The 16,968-nt window shown below is 41.4% G+C and overlaps 1 protein-coding gene across 1 annotated transcript in view; it reads right to left on the bottom strand.

The window, feature by feature from the left end:
• The window catches only part of NIF3L1 (NGG1 interacting factor 3 like 1), a 70,845-nt gene extending 62,156 nt beyond the window's left edge, over positions 1 to 8,689 (bottom strand). Inside the window, exon 1 of the mRNA XM_087862533.1 lies at positions 8,457 to 8,689. The gene's annotated coding sequence lies outside the window, so the exon portion shown is untranslated. The remainder of the gene's footprint in view (positions 1 to 8,456) is intronic.
• Positions 8,690 to 16,968: the final 8,279 nt, after the last annotated feature.

The following is a 16,968-nucleotide window of genomic DNA, read 5'->3' as shown; positions in this document are numbered from 1 at the left end:
CTTTCCTACTTCAATATCCCTTATACTGCAGCTGAGGGATCAATGTGAAGATTTTGTCAACTGCTAAATGTGTCCATCCTTATTTCAAAGAAAGGGGACATGACTGCAGCGTAAGACCTTGGGACCCAATAGACTCACGATGAGGCAGACTTGGGCCAGGACTCCATTTACCATCTGGAGTCCATGTGCTCTACTCTAACAGGAAGGCTATGATGGTATTTGGGTTTCCCTAGGATAAATACAAGTTCAGACCCTGTCTTATTTTGGGCTGTTATAACAACAATACCATTGACTGGGTGGCTTAAATAATAGATATTTATTCCTTGCAATTTTGAAAGCTGGGAAGTCCAAAATTAGGGTGCTGATCAATTTCGTTCCTGGCGAAAGCCCTCTTCCTGTTTTGCAGACACCTTGCTTTATCCTCACATGGCAGAGAGAGAGACTGGGAAAGATCAAGCTCTCTGGTATCTTCTTATAAGGGCACCAACCCATCATGAAGGCTCCTAATTACCTCCTACAAGGCCCTATCTTTAAAATACCACCACACTGGGAATTAGAGTTTCAGCATAGAAATTTTGAAGGACACAAGCATTCAGTCCCTGACTGAAAAGTGCTAGATACTCCAATTTCCCCAGCTTACATTTACTATGGTAATGGCCTTTGGGGAAAGCAAAGAAAAACTGGCACTGCATACACTTGACGTGTTGAAGGATTCTTTTTGTTTTGTTTTGTTTTTAAAGATTTTATTTATTTATTTGATAGAAAGAGAGAAAAAGAGAGAGCACAAGCAGGGGGAGTGGCAGGCAGAGGGAGAAGAAGGCTCCCTGCTGAGCAGGGAACCTCATGTGGGGCTCAATCCCATGACCTGAGCCGAAGGCAGATGCTTAACTGACTGAGCCACCCAGGCGCCCCTGAAGGGTTCTTCCTTAAGGGAACCCAGCCTTCCCCTCAATCTATGGGTTGTTGGTTTGAGAACCAACTCAAATCTGACAACTGGAGAGGCATTATGATTTTTTACCATGGTAGCTAACATCAGCTTTCTGCTCATTTGTTCTTGACCTTTTCTGTTTTTTATATACATTGAGCAGCACTCTGAAATGCTATCTCAACACTAGGAGGGGTGACATAGTTGTCACAGAGCTCTGAAGGTCAGGGCTCCCCTAGTTGCCAACTCAAATTTGCTGACAAATTACATCCACCTTGCCTCTGATGATGGGATATTGCACCTTGACCTCTGCTAGTCTAGAATCCACTTAACCCAACTGATGCTAAAAACCCAGTTCTTTAGTATCAGCCCCTACTGATAATCCTGGCCTATACGGGAGACCTACCTCTAAACTTCTCAGTGATGCTGGGTGTACTGTTCCTTATTGATTTAGTGAAGAGAGTGTCCTGTGGCTCCATGGAAATGGTTAGCTGACGGATTCTCTCATCTAACATCATAAATTCATTTTAGCATGTCTATTATTATCACTCCAAGAAGTTTGGCCCTTTCCTCAATATTCTGTCAAGACAACTCCATCATCTCCTCCTTATTTTACTGTAGGCCATCAGTTTTTCTGAGCTTCAAGGTGTGCTCGCACCAGCATACTAAGACAAGCTTCGGGTGCCCTTGGAATTAAATCCTCAGCCAAGGGAAAGTTCCCCCATATCAAAAACCTCTCCCTTACCCAGCCTTGTATTACACCATTCTCTCCATCCCTGGTCCAACACCTTCAAGTTCAATTCTAGTCATGTTCTCCCAGTTCCTGCTCTACGTATTAGCCAGGTCTTGTGACACTTTTGGTAAATACCTTTCTTCCCAAAGCAGTGATAGGATTTCTCAAATAGGCCATGGCAAAAATCCTGATTGTAGTCTAGAAGCAATGAGGACAGGCAAGGACAGATCTTCAGGAGGAAATAAGTCATTTTGTGAGGCATCTGCTTTATGCGAAGGCTTTTTGTGCTCATCTGGAATATTGGAGACATTATCCTCTAGCAGGGCGGGGAATGGGCAACTTCAACCATGTCAGAAGGTTCAAGGAATCTGGAGGGTCAATGTTCTCAAGTATATCCCATCCCAGGTCAGAGAGCCCCACTCTCTTACCAGGGTCCAGATTTTAGCACTGAAGGGCTGTAAATGTAGCTTTCTTTACACTCTCCTACTCTCACAGTCAGGTACAGGTCCTGATTTTTTAGCAAACTCACTGTAGGAAAAGAGGTTCTCTTTAAATGCTTCTGTAACCAGGGCAAGTTTTAGGAATTTAATATATTTTCTAGGACAGTTAGAGCATTTGCCCATGCAATATAACCTAAGAATGTTTATCATATGTTTGACAGTGCTTCCCACATAACACACCAAATAAACAGTCTAATTAGTCAAAAAGACTTCATTTAGGGGGCGCCTGGGTGGCGCAGTCGTTAAGCGTCTGCCTTCAGCTCAGGGCGTGATCCCGGCGTTATGGGATCGAGCCCCACATCAGGCTCCTCCGCTATGAGCCTGCTTCTTCCTCTCCCACTCCCCCTGCTTGTGTTCCCTCTCTCTCTGGCTGTCTCTATCTCTGTCAAATAAATAAATAAAATCTTTAAAAAAAAAAAAGACTTCATTTAGAATTCAAATCTTGGGAAGTTTGTTAGAAACTTCAGAGGGTTTTAAAGCACATGCTTAAATACGATTACACATCATTATAAAACTCAATATTTAACTATCTATTTAACCAAGGTTTGGAAATAAGAGATTCTAAAGGCAAATATAGAAGGTTATATACTTGTTGGCAAAACTTGGCTCTTTTATATTGGGAAGTTTTAACTTTAAGTAATCAAAGACCTGATAAAGACAACATAGAAACTTTGGTTCTCTGGAAATAGAGAACAAAAAAACTGTTTACAATTTATTATCAAGAGCAGATGAACAATCCAAGAAAACTTTGTCATTTTAATGAAGAGAGAAACGATCTCAATCTTATGCCAGTGTACTTTAAAAACTCATTCATTCTAATCTTAGCCCTGACCATGCATAAAATTATTTTCCAAAGATTTCCTCAAAACTTACAACTTTCTTTTTCATTCAGATTTTGATTTAAGTCTTCTCTCTCTAAATAACCAATCTCATTTTAGGACAAAATTACTTTCCTTTCCCACAACAAAAATGTATTCCCATTCCTCATACCATCTTAACAAAAACGTATCTTACTTTCCTTGCATACAATGTTGCTTTCCTTATTTTCCAGCAGTCTTAATTACATTTATCAGAATTTTTACTTTTAGAAGCCTTAGTCTCAAACTTCCAACAACGTAGGTTTAGAGGGAACATACCTCAACATAATAAAGGCCCTATATGAAAAACCCACAGATAACATCATACCCAATGGCGAAAAACAGAGCTTTTCCTCTAAGATCAGGAACAAGACAAGGATGTCCACTTCCACCACTTTTATTCAACATAGCACTGGAAATTATAGCCACAGCAATCAGACAAGAAAAAGAAATAAAAGGCATCCAAATTGGTGAGGAAGAAGTGAAACTCTATTTGCAGATGACGTGATAACACATGTAGAAAACCCTAAAGACTCTACCAAAAAAACTACTAGAACTGATAAATGAATTCAGTAAAGTCTCAAGATACAAAATCAACATATAGAAATCTGTTGAATTTCTATACACTTATAATGAAGTATCAAAAACAAAAATTTAGAAAACAATCTCAGGGGACCTAGCTGACTCAGTGGAGCATGCACCTCCTTTTTTTTTTTTTTTTTAGATTTATTTATTTTGAAAGAGTGAGTGAGAGGGACTATGAGCACAGCAGGGAGAGGCAGAAGGAGAGGGAGAGAAAGAGACTCTCAAGCAGACTCCCTGGTGAGCACAGAGCCCTACAGAGGGCTCAATCTCAAGACCCTGAGATCATGACCTGAACCAAAATCAAGCATCAGATGTTTAACTGACTGAGCCACCCAGGTGCCCCTGAATCTTGCAACTCTTGATTTTGAGGTCATGAGTTTGAGCTCCATGTTGGGTGTAGAGATTACTTAAAAATAAAATCTTAAAAAAAAACCAAAAACAAAACCAACAGCCAATCTCATTTATAATTGTACCAAAAAGAATAAAATACCTAGGAATAAACTTAAACAAGTAAAATACCTGTATCCTGAAAACTATAAAACACTGATGAAAGAAACTGAAGATGACACAAACAAATGGAAAGATCCTCTATGCTCATGGATTGGGAGAACAAATATTGATAAAATGTCCATACTACCCAAAGCAATCTACAGATATAATGCAATCCTTATCAAAATACCAGTAGCATTCTTCCACAAAAAGAGAATAATATTCAAATTTATATGAAACCACAAAAGACCCCAAATAGTCAAAGCAATCTTCAAACAGAATAACAAAACTGGAGGTATCACAATCCCAGATTTCAAAATATACTACATTGGTGTAGTAATCAAAATAGTATGGTACTGGCACAAAAATAGCCACACAGATCAACAGAACAGAATAGAGAGCCCAGAAATAAACCTATAATTATATGGTCGATTACTCTTCAACAAAGGAGACAAGAATATACAATGGGAGAAAGAAAGTTTCTTCACTACATGGTGTTGGGAAAACTAGACAGCTACATGCAAAAGAATGAAACTGAACCACTTTCTTACACCATACACAAAAATAAACTCAAAATGGATTAAAGACCTAAAGGTGAGACTTGAAACCATAAAATTCCTAGAAGAAAACAGGCAGTAATCTCTTTGACATCAGCCATAAAAATATTTTTTAGATGTGTCTCCTTTTGCAAGGGAAACAAAAAGCAAAATTAAACTACTTGGACTATACCAAAATAAAAAGCTTTTGCAAGGTGAAAGAAACCACCAACAAAACAAAAAGAGAACCCACTGAATGGGAGAAGATTTTTGTAAATGATACATCTGATAAGGGGTTGATACTCAAAATGTATAAAGAACTTATACAACTCAACACCAAAAAAAAAAAAAAACCCCCAAAAAACAAATAACCTAATGACAAATGGGCAGAAGACATGAACAGACATTTCTCCAAAGAAGACATACAGGTGGCCAATAGACATGTGAAAAGATGCTCATCATCACTCATCATCAGGGAAATGCAAATCAAAACCATGAGATATCACCTCACACCTGTCAGAATGGCTAAAATAGAAAACACAAAAAACAGCAAATGTTGGTGAGGATGTAGAGAAAAAGGAATCCTTGTGCACTATTGGTGGTAATGCTAAACAGTGCAGCCACTGTGGAAAACAATATGGAGGTCCCTCAAAAAATTAAAAATAGAATTATCATATAATCCAGTAATTATACTTTCAGGTATTTACCCAAAGAAAACAAAAACACTAATTCAAAAAGATACATGCACCCTTATTTTTACTGCAACATTATTTACCATAGCCAAGATATGAAAGCAGCTCAAGTGTCTAGCAATAGATGAATGGATAAAGAAAACATAGTGTATATATTCAATGGAATATTACCCAACTATTAAAAAGAATGGAATCTTGCCATTTGCAACAACATGGATGGATCTAGAGGGTACTAGACTAAGTGAAATAAGTCAGAGAAAGACAAACACCATGTGATTTCACTCATATGTGAAATTTAAGAAACAAAACAAAGAAAAAAAGACAAACAACAACCCCCCCCCCAGATTCCTAAATATAGAGAACTGGGGGTTACCAGAGGGGAGGTGGGGGGGGGATGTGTGAAACAGGTGAAGGGATTAAGAGTACACTTATCATGATGAGCACTGAGTAATGGATGGAAGTGTTGACTCACTATATTGTACACCTGAAACTAATATAACACTGTATATGAACCATACTGGAATTAAATGAATGAATGAAACTTAGTCTCCAGTGAAAACTAAGTAGGTAAACAATTGTAAACTCTGTTACAGAACACTTTAGATCGGAAATTTATGAATATATTTCATAATTCCTAAAAATGTGTTTTTCAGTAAAGCACAAAGCAGGTTTACGAACAGACCCAGGCATCCTGTTTCTCTGCACTACGAAGCCAAAAGCAGATAAACCTATGTTCAGTCACCAATGCTTCAGTATTCTATCTTATTTGAAAAAGACTTAGTTATCCAATGAATTCAACCCAATTCATCATTTAACTTAGCAAAACTTCAAAGTTTCAGGTTACCAAAGGTTTTGAAAGCTTTAAACCTTTTTATTTCCTCAACCTACTTGTTCCTAACAGTTGTCCGCAAAAACTTGATGACACAGACACAATTAACTATCATTTTAAGTCATCTTTTTGCTGACAAATTGCAACAAATAACACGAATTTATCTGACCTTTAGTTAACCTTGGTAGAATAAAAATTTTACATTTACTGCTAATAGCTCTACAGACATGTCTATTTTAATGAAATCAACAAACTTAAATTACCTTTAATACTGAATATGTTGCACCTGCGTCCACTCAAAGTCAATTTCTTCCCCACCATCCATCTGACTTGGGGCTCTTGTGGGGAAATCTGAAGTGGGTGGTTTAAGTCCAGGGGAGCTCTCGGGCCCCTTCATGTTCACTTGGGAGATGCTGCAGTTTGAACTACGTCAGCAGGTGGCCCACCAGCTTAGGGGGGTGTTCTGCTCCTCGGTAGTGAGGGTAAGGCGCCGCGGGCAGGGAGGATGGTGTAGGAGCTGGCGGAGGCAGAGGCCCGGGAGAAGGGCTAGGCGGGGACAGGGGCAGTGCCACCAGCAAGGCCCCAGGTCATTCTGAGCGCGGACTCCTATTCCGTTGTCTCCAGCTCCTCTCTCTCCCTCCTGCAGAACAGGCTTTCTCTCTGCCCGCTGCCCCATTTATTCAAAATATAGCCTAATGGACTTTATCTGGGAACAGGAGTATTCCCCATCTTCTCAGTCAAAAGTTCAGGAAGAACACAGAAGAAACAAATCTATAACTGAGCCCAGAGTTTCTGCTGTTAGTATTTTGTTCTTCCCCAAAAGTCGGGGCGTGGGGGCCTTCACCGACCGACCCAAACAGCTTCCCAGGCAAGAGCAGAAAGCCAAACCCAAACCTGCTGTTTGGAGGCAACCAAACGGAAGGAAGAAATCCAAGAAAGCCATTCAGAGCTCCGCGGAGGTGATGTTACAATAAAAATCATTTTCTTCTTAGTTATAGGTTTCTAATTAAAAGTAGACCAGTCAGCCAATCTCCTCCCCGGAGTCTTCGGGAAGGGCTAGAAGCTAGCATGGCCTGTCGTGTACACACGTACACACACACCAGGTCCGGCCGGGAGCTCGCCACCCGCGCCCCCGGGCTTCCCGTTTCCCTCACGGCCCTCCTCGCTCCGACGCTACCTTCACCACCCCCACCCGCCGCGCCCCAACTCCAGCCACGGGCCACGAGCACGCCGGGACCGCGCGCACGCAAGCGGTGTCTTTCCACAGTGCTGGCTGCCCTCGGTCGTAAAGCCAAGGTGATCCAATTTTAGAAAGCAGGTTCGGGATTCCAAACTCCATGACGTTTCACCAGGGATTAAACTTGGCTCCTTACACAGCACACAGAGCAGGCCAAGACAAACCACACAACCAACGAGATAACAGAAGGGTGTAGGGAGCGAACGAGCCAAATGGGAAGTCCGTCTGTGGGCGCGCAGCTGAGATAAGGTCAGGTCCCTCAGCTCTGGGCGCTTACTGCTTCTGATGACCAAGCCGCGAAGGATCTCGGTTCTGCTGGGAGACTGATGGGGCCGAGGTCTCCATGGCAGTTGCCTTTCTTGGGTGGTCAGACACAGGTCCTGTCTGAAGAGTCTGACAGTTTGCTGCAAAATTCCTTCCCTTTATAAAGGGGTTAATTGGGGCACCTGGGTGGCTCAGTCGGTTAAGCGTCTGCCGTCGGCTCGGGGCGTGATCCCGGAGTTCTGGGGTCAGGCCCCACATCGGGCTCCCTGCTCAGTGGGGAGCCTGCTTCTCCCTCGTCCTGTGCCTGCCGCTCCCCCTGCTCGTGCTCTCTCTCTCATAGGTAAATAAATAATATCTTACAGGGGTTTAATCAGTCTTAGGCTCCTGCAGACCTCCTCTGGTTCTGCTCATTATCAGCTGACGCTGCAGTACTTCTAACTACTTGGGTCATTGCCTGACACAGGCTCCTGAGGGACATGAGACACTCCATTTTGTTCTCTACACCGCACAAACCTGAACAAATGGGTTATGAAAACCCGGAACAGACGCACGTGGGTGGCTCAGTTAAGCATTGGACACTTGATTTGGGCTCAGGCCACGCTCTCCAGCTGCGTGGGCTCCGGGCTCAGCACAGTCTGCTTGTCCCTTTCCCTCCGTTCCCCACCCCACCCCGTCCCGCGCACGCACACTCTCTCTCAAATAAATAAAATCCTAAACAAACAAACAAAAAGAACAAATGGTTCAAAAGAACTCAACAGCCGTGAACCGAGGAGGGACGGGTCGGATGTGCAATTATCAGGGGAACTTACCAGGAGCAAACTTCTAAGGCCCGCTACTTCGAACTTGTTTCTCTGCTTCACCAGATGCACTTAAGGCAGTCCATGCCAGCTCCGGGCAAGGCAGAAAGAAAATCCTCCGAACGAAACAGGTTTTGGCAGCTGCCAAGGGCGTCCTCCCCAACCTCCCCGTCCTCCCGTCTGGGGCCAAGGAGCCAAGAGCAGCTGACTCGGAACTATCCCAGCCATTGCTGGGAGGCAAATGTGGGAGCCCTGGTGCGCAGCGGAGGCCAACTGCTCCATCCGGGGAATCCCGAGTAGGCTGGTCAAATTGAAAGCCTGCCCCCACATGGCTCACCAAAATGACAGCCGTGCCCATCGATGGCGCTTAACCATAAAACAAGCCTCGGTCTTTATCATTACCATTGCCATGTCTCCAAAGCCAGTGACGTTGTATAAGCCAGCGCTTCTACCACCTGCATCCTATCTCAGTGCACAAGTGAGAGTCTTAGCGGTGGTGCCACAGCATTCCAGGGATTATCAGCTCCCCACATGGGGTCCTTGTTAACCATCTAGTCAGTGAGCGATCCAATAGAGAGTCCCATCTTGGGAACCCCATTTTGTAGGACCATTTCTTGGCCCAAATGCTTTAGTTTGTGGTTTTCCCAGAAGCAGAAGCTCTGAAACATGATTTCAAATGCAAGTAGTTTATCTGGGAGGTGATTCCAGAAAACCCCTGTAAGAGAGTAAAGAAGTGAGAGGGAAAAGGGATGACATCCAAAACAGAACGTATTATCAGGAAGTACCTATTGTGGGTACCTGGAACTTAATGCCTCTGAGGAACTCTGGGAGCCAGTGTAGAAGAGCCTCAGAATATTCTCCCCAAGGGGCAATACTGAGGACCTAGGGTGGAGAGAATAAATTCTTGGCACTTCAGCCTGCCAAACATGGAGTGGGCTCTGACAGCCAAAAGAAATGCAAATGGGATACTGGCAGCTGGAAGTTAACCTACATTTACTGTAATGGGAAGACCTGAGGGAAATGGGCAGGGCACCAACGGTGTCTGTTACAGGATCCCAAATGAAAAATCTGGGGTCCTCCTTGGCAGGCTTCCAGCACCCATCTTTCCCTCAGCTCCATGCAGCTACCTAAAATTCTGCTCAACCTTTCAGCCACTATTGGTAAATTCCTTAATACTTTGAAAGGTTGCTTCCTTGGCCCCCCCTTTTCTTTTCTCAAGGATATTGGCCCCTCAAGTCATCATTGCCTTGGTAACTCCTCAGTGTTTGCAAGCTTATGTATTTTACATTTTGTTCAGATTTTCTAGTTATTCTTAGTGAGAGAGTTTGTTTGGAATAAGTTATCCTGCCATTGCCAGAAGCAAAAATCACAGCCACAAAATACTGGAGAGAAAAGAGAGCATGGGAAGAATCCCTCAGATTTTGTTTAAACCAACCAACAAAAAACCCTTGGTACTTTCTCCTAAATAGCAAAACTTGGGATTTTCCTTTTGCATGCAGATTAGCAACTAAATATTTATAAATCTATATTGCCCACTGTAAATTCTTAGTTTCCTGCATGATGTGGAATTTACTCCACTGCTAGATTTGTAAATTTGGTTAAGTGTCAAGCATGGAATAACTCCCATTGCTCTGCGTTTACAAAGAGCTTTGAATTGTAGGTTCTAGAGTTTCCTTTCCTATGTCTCACATCCCTCTGAAAACCCCTGTGTTTCTTTTTTCTTTTTAAAAAAATTTTTATTTATTTGAGAGAGAGAGAGAGCAAAAGAGAGAGCACTTAACTGGGAGGAGAGAGAGAAGCAGTCTCCTGAGAGCAGGGAGCCCGATGCAGGGCTCAGTCCTAGGACCCTGGGATCATGACCTGAGCCAAAGGCAGACGCTCAACTGACTGAGCCACCCAGGCACCCCACCCCTGTATTTCTAATCCCTGAGCCCCAATAAATGGCATTTTATTATGTCATATATATATAGTGTCTCTCCTGATCAGATGGGGTCCCCCAGACGTGGGGCGATGATGTGTGGGGGGGATGGCATGGGCAGTGAAAGAATTCACCCCAGGTGGAACAAAGGAGATAGAAGTTTATTGTGTACCCTGCTAGGAAGCAGTGGGCAGGACAGCCAAGCAGAGACTGTCTGCCATGGGGCAGTAGATGGGGGCTGTTTTTAAAGAGGAAAGGTGAAGAGGTATGGGAACATAGGGAATTTTCCCTTTTTTGGTACGTGTGCCTGATTCTAAATAACCCATTGGTTAGTTAGGGTCTATGGATACTCTGAGGTGGGTCGCCTGATGGGCCTGTCTGTATTCAGCCAGGTGGTTGCTGTGGCCCCTTTTGCCTTGAACAAGTTAAAAACAGCCTCTACAATATACATGTTGCCTTACATTATTCTTTTGTCTTATAAATCGAAGGCATCCATACATTGCGTCTTTTATTAAAAACTGGTGTTTTCTTTTTTAACTGATATTTTCAACATTGATATTTTATTATGTAAAATATAGATTAATAATTCTCATTGTAAAAGATTCAAACAATATAAAATAATGTAGATCAAAATATATGAAAGCCCAGGTTTACCGATCTCCTTCATCCCCATCACCGAGATAACTGGTACAGAGATCCCATTCCTTCCAGTTCTTTCTCTGAGTATTTGTCTCTCTATATATGCACCCATTTTTTGAACTTTACAAATATATTGTACCTGTTGCTTTTTTATTTTACCAAATACAAGTTTTATATACGATAGGTGTGGCAGATTTTTTCTGCAAATATCTGCCACAATATCTCCAACTTCACATGTTCTTTGGAATAGACCATAGCAGAAGTCACACTAGATCATAAAAAGACATGCGGGTTCCATCTTGTTTTCATGCAACACTTGATCTCAGCAGCTCTCTCTTGAGGGACTACCTTTTGGAATCCAGCTCCCATGCTATGAGAGGCCCAAGTCACTGAGACAGGCCATGTGTAAGTGCTCCAGTCAATAGCCCCAGTCTCCAAGTCATCCTAGACCAGCTTCCAGGTGTTTCCAGACCTCTGTCATTTGAGTTACTTTCCTCTCCCAACTGTTTGAATTTTCCTGGATTAGGCCCTAGACATAATGGGAGAGAGGCAAATCAGTCTCCACTGTGCCCTACCCAAATTCCTGAACCACAAAATCTGTGAACATAATAAAACAGTTCTTATTTTATGTCACTAAATTTGGGGGTGATTTATTATATAGCAATATATAATGGCAATGAATTACTGGGATTGGAACAGGTAAATCAAAAGATACACTTATTTAAAATTTTATTCATAATGCCAAATTTCCTTTCACCAGTAACTGACTTAAGATGAAATAGAAGAAATAGAATAGGAGTGCCTGGCTGGCCCAGTTGGTAGTGCATGCAACTCTTGATCTCAGGGTTGTGGGTTCGAGTCCCAAGTTGGGTGTAGAGATTACTTAAAAATAAAATAAAAAAAAATTTTAAATAAAATCTTAGGGGCGCCTGGGTGACTCAGTCGGTTAAGCCTCTGCCTTCAGCTCAGGTCATGATCCCAGGGTCCTGGGATCCAGCCCCGCATTGGGCTCCCTGCTCCTCGGGGAGCCTGCTTCTTCTTTTGCCTCTGCCTGCTGCTCCTCCTGCTTGCTCTCTCTCTCTCTCTCTCTCTCTCTCTCTTTCTGTCAAATAAATAACCAAAATCTTTAAAAAATAATAAAATCTTTTTAAAAAATAGAACAGAAGACTTATAACAAGAGATTGAATTAGTAGTTAAAAACTTTTGCACAAAGAGGGGGGCCTGGCTGGCTCAGTCAAAAAGGTATGTGACTTTTCATCTTGGGGTTGTGAGTTCGAGCCCCATGTGGGGTGTAGAGATTACTTAAAACAAAACTTAAAAAAAAATCTTTGCACAAAGAAAAGCCCAGGCATAGATGGCTTCACTGGTGAATCCTATCAATGTTTAAAAATTAGGGGGATCTAATATGCAGCATGATGACTATAGTTAATACTACTGTATTGAGTACTTGAAATTTGCCAAGGGAGTAGATATTAAGTATTCTCACTACACACACACACACACACACACACACACACACAGAGTAACTGAATTGATGGGGTTAATTAACTTGATTGTGGTAATCACTTCTCAATGCATATGTATATTAAATAATCACTTTGTACACCCTTAACACATACAATTTTTATTTGTCAATTATATCTCAATAAAGCTGAAAGAGGAAAATCTTCAGTCTGATAAAGGACGTCTATGAAAAACCCACAGTTTTGTACATTGTACTTACCAGTAAAAAAAACTGAAAACTTTCCCCTTAAGATCAGGAACAAGAAAAGGATGTCTGATCTTGGCACTTCTGTTCAATGATGAACTGGAGATTCTATCCAAGGCAAATAGGCAAGAATTCCTCAGAAAAGAAGAAAAATTCTCTATTTGAAAATGACATGAACTTGATATGCGTCAAGAAAAATCCTAAGGAGGGGCACCTGGGTGTCTCAGTCGTTAAGCGTCTGCCTTCGGCTCAGGTCATGATCCCAAGGTCTTGGGATGGAGCCCCGTGTCAGGCTCCCTGCTCAGTGGGAAGCCTGCTTCTCCCTCTCCCTCTTCTTGTGTTCCCTCTCTCGCTGTGTCTCTGTCAAATAAATAAAATCTTAAAAAAAAAAAAAAAAAAGAAAAATCCTAAGGAATCTACTGAAAAAAAGTATTAGAACTAATAAATGAGTTCAGGAAGATTGTAAGATATAAGGCCAATATATAAAAATCAACTTTTTGTATCTCTTTTTGTATGCACTAGCAGTGAATAATTTGAAACTGAAATTAAGAAAATTCCATTTACAATAGCACAAAGAAGAATGAAATATTTAGGGATAAAGTTAGCCAAAAAAGTTCAAGGCTTGTATACTGAAAACTACTAAAACATCATTGAAAGAAATTAAAGAAAACCTAAATAAGTGGAAATACATTTCATATTCATGGGTAGTAAAACTTAATATTGTTAAGATGGCAATACTCATAAATTGATCTAAGATATAACAATTCTTTTAAAAAATATTTATTTATTTGAGAGAGAAAACAAGTGGGGGGAGGGGTAGAGGGAGAGGGAGAAGCAGACTCCCCACTGAGGAGGGAGGCCAACTCGGGGCTCCATCCCAGGACCCTGGGATCATGACCTGAGCTGAAGGCAGATGCTTAACTGACTGAGTCACCCAGGCATCCTAAGATTTAACAATTCTTATCAAAATCTCAGCTTCCTTTTTTTGCAGAAATGGATATGCTAATTCTAAAATATACATGGAAATATAAGGAACTCAAAATAGCTAACATAATTTTATTTTATTTATTATTAGAGATTTTATTTATTTATTTATTTAAGAGAGAGAGAGAGAGAGAGAGAGCGCAAGTGGGGGGGAAGAGCAGATGGACAGGGACAAGCACACCCCTTGCTGAGTGTGGAGCCCGACATGGGGCTCCATCTCATGACCCTGAGATCATGACCTGAGCTGAAATCAAGAGTTGGAGACTCAACCCACTGAGCCACTGAGGTGCCCCCAAGACAATTTTAAAAGAGGACAAAGTTGGAGGATTCACACTTCTCAGTTTCAAAACTTACCACAAAGCTACAGTGAGAATCAAGACTGGATGGTACTATCATTAGGATAGACGTATAGATCAATAGAGTTGAAATGAGAATTGAGAAATTGGGCAACTGATTTTTGAAAAAGGAGCCAAAACAATTCAAAGGGGAAAGAATAATATTTTCAGGAGATGTTAAGACAACTGGATTTTTACATGCGAAGAGTGGGGTTGGATCCCTACCTCACACCACATATAAAAATTAACTCAAAATGGATCATATACCTACATGTCAGAACTAAAACAATAATACTTTTGGAAAAAAGCATAGGAATAAGTCTTTATGAACTTAGATTAGGTAGTGGTTACTTTGATATGACAACAAAAGCACAGGGGATAAAAGATAAAAATAGAAAAATGGGACTTCATACAAATTCAAAAATTTTTTTGCTTCAAAGGACAGCATCAAAAAAATGAAAAGACAACCTACAGACAAATAAAATATTTGCAAACCATATAAAGAAATTATGCCCTCATATGCAGAATATGAAAAGAAGTTTTGCAACTCAATAAGTGAAAGGTAACTCCACTTAAAAATAGGCAAAAGATTTGAATAAACATATCTCCAAGGAATATATACAAACAGCCAAGAAGAAATGCAACATTACTTATCAGGTTTCCCTGCAAATAACCAAAATGAGATAACACTTCACACTCACTAGATTGGCTATAATCAAAGAGGCCAACGATAATGCGTTGAGGATGTAGAAAAATTTACTAAAGGGAATGTAAAAGTTGTGCATCTATTCTGGAAAACACTCGGGTCCTTCTCCAAAAAGTTAGATGTGGAGTTGCCATGTGGCCCAGCAATTCCATCCTAGGTATATACTCAAGAGAAATGAAAACATATATTCAGGGGCACCTAGGTGGCTCAGTCATTTAAGCATCTGCCTTTGACTCAGGTTGAGACGTGCATTGAGCTCCCTGCTCAGCAGGAGCCTGCTTTTCCCTCTCCCTCTGCCTGCAGCTCAGCTTGCTTGTGCTGTCAAATAAATAAATAAAATCTTAAAAAAAAAAAAAAAAAAAACAAAACTCAGGATCTATTGTTGCTTTGTAATGCTCAGCAAGTCCGTTGTTCATCTTCATGGTCCAAGAGCCCTGTTTGAACCCCAGTCACCATGCCCGTTTCCTAGCTATAGGAAGGAGGAAGGGAGGACACGGCCTCTTCAAGGCCACTGGAAATAGCCCATCTCACCATCCAGAACTTAATCATGTGGCCACACTTACAAGGGAGACTAGGAGGTATTTTTTGAGTAGTCATGTGTCCAGCTAAAAGTTGGGGATTCTAAGAAAAAATCAGGGAATAAATACCAGGGAGCACGGTCAGTCTCCGCCACACAGGTATACAGTGCTAGGGATCCACCTGTTCTATTGTTTTTTGAATTTTAATACAGTGCCCTTGCTCTTACCATATCCACCAGTCCATAGCCCCCACCTCTTTCCCCTAACTTCTGCAGATGGTAAACCTTCTGTTTTCTGCTGAGTTTAAGGGCAGTCACCTAGTGGTGTAAGTTAAGGGGAGCAGACAGAGAAGGTGGCTACTCCTTTTAAAGACTCCCACAGTGTCATCGGTTTTCAGCCCTGCTCCTTACCTTAAAAGAAACCAGTGCCCCCAACTTCTGTGACTTCCCTTGGTCCTGTGGTATTGATCTAAGTTATGGCTAGCTCTCTGCTGCACCACAGGCGCTTAGCAGAACAGGAAAAGCTAAAGGCACACCAGTTGGTCACCTGTCTGCTTTCTTTCAACATATTTATCATCTACCGTTGACTCTTTGTGGGTTTCTAACTTTAATATTGTTATTCAAATGGACATTGACTGGGTACTGGACCACACTCACAAAACATGGCTTCCATTCTTGCTACTGGGCCATGACTTCAGTTCATCTTGTGTTTCTTTCTACAGTTGCTAAAGTAAGCATGATGGTTTTTGGGACTTTCATTACCTTCTAATAGTTCAAATCAAGCAAGAAACCTGTATTCAGGGCTTTACTAGTGTCAGTAGCTTTTTGCTCTTCCAAACACACTGTTGGCAAACAAGGGGACAGCCACAGTTCATGGAGTGATTGTTAGAGGAGAGGTATTGTTTTAAGCACCTTCCTTTTATTTAAGTATTTTATTGTAAACTTCTCAACCACTCCATGAGATAGGCATCATTTAACCATTATAATTCTTATTTTATAGATGCAGAAACAAGGCTCAGAAGTTGAATTATTTGCCCAGTCACACAGCTAGTAGATGGGTATCTTTCTCCGATTGTCTCAGGTAGGCACGCATGGTCTGTTTTGCTCAATGTTACGGACTTACAAACCCTATTTTTTTGAAGTGTAATTTGTCTCCCATGGTAGTTTTAATCACTTAGATTATGTGGCCCTTGAAACCAGACACTCCAACTTGCCAGTACCTACCATGTTGGCTTTGCACTCACCTCACTCTGGATTACCTACCTCCTCCTGTACACCTGAATTTCGGTATCCAATTTTCATTACCATCCTGCTAAAGCTCAGCAGGGCATCTAACATGCATTTACAATTTGCTGACAGGTTCTTTTCCTACTTTGGTCCCTTGTCATAGCGATCCTAACTACAGAACATACTATCTTGGATTTTAACCTTGTCTAAGTTGCTTCTAAATACTTACCTAATTCACAGGACTTTGTGCTTGCAACACCCCGTTTTTCAGATCCTCAACTTCAGTATTCTGATTAAACACAGGAAGTATCATTGTGCCTGTTCTTTCTTCACTTACCTAATATTTAATGCTTGCTACCTGACAAGTACCGTTGGATGCTAAACATATGGGGTCAATAAGAGAAAAAGGCTGAAGCTAAAGAATCAATCATACAGGTCACTCCTGGCAAAAAGGTCTTCAGTTGTTTTACCTGCATTCAAAGACGACACT

This window comes from Ursus americanus, chromosome 1, assembly GCF_024610735.1.
Source record: "Ursus americanus isolate L20-20 chromosome 1, mUrsAme1.1.p, whole genome shotgun sequence".
In the NCBI taxonomy this organism is placed as follows: domain Eukaryota; kingdom Metazoa; phylum Chordata; class Mammalia; order Carnivora; family Ursidae; genus Ursus; species Ursus americanus.
The sequence above is the reverse complement of the archived record's forward strand: the minus strand, read 5'-3'. Positions and strand labels throughout refer to the sequence as shown.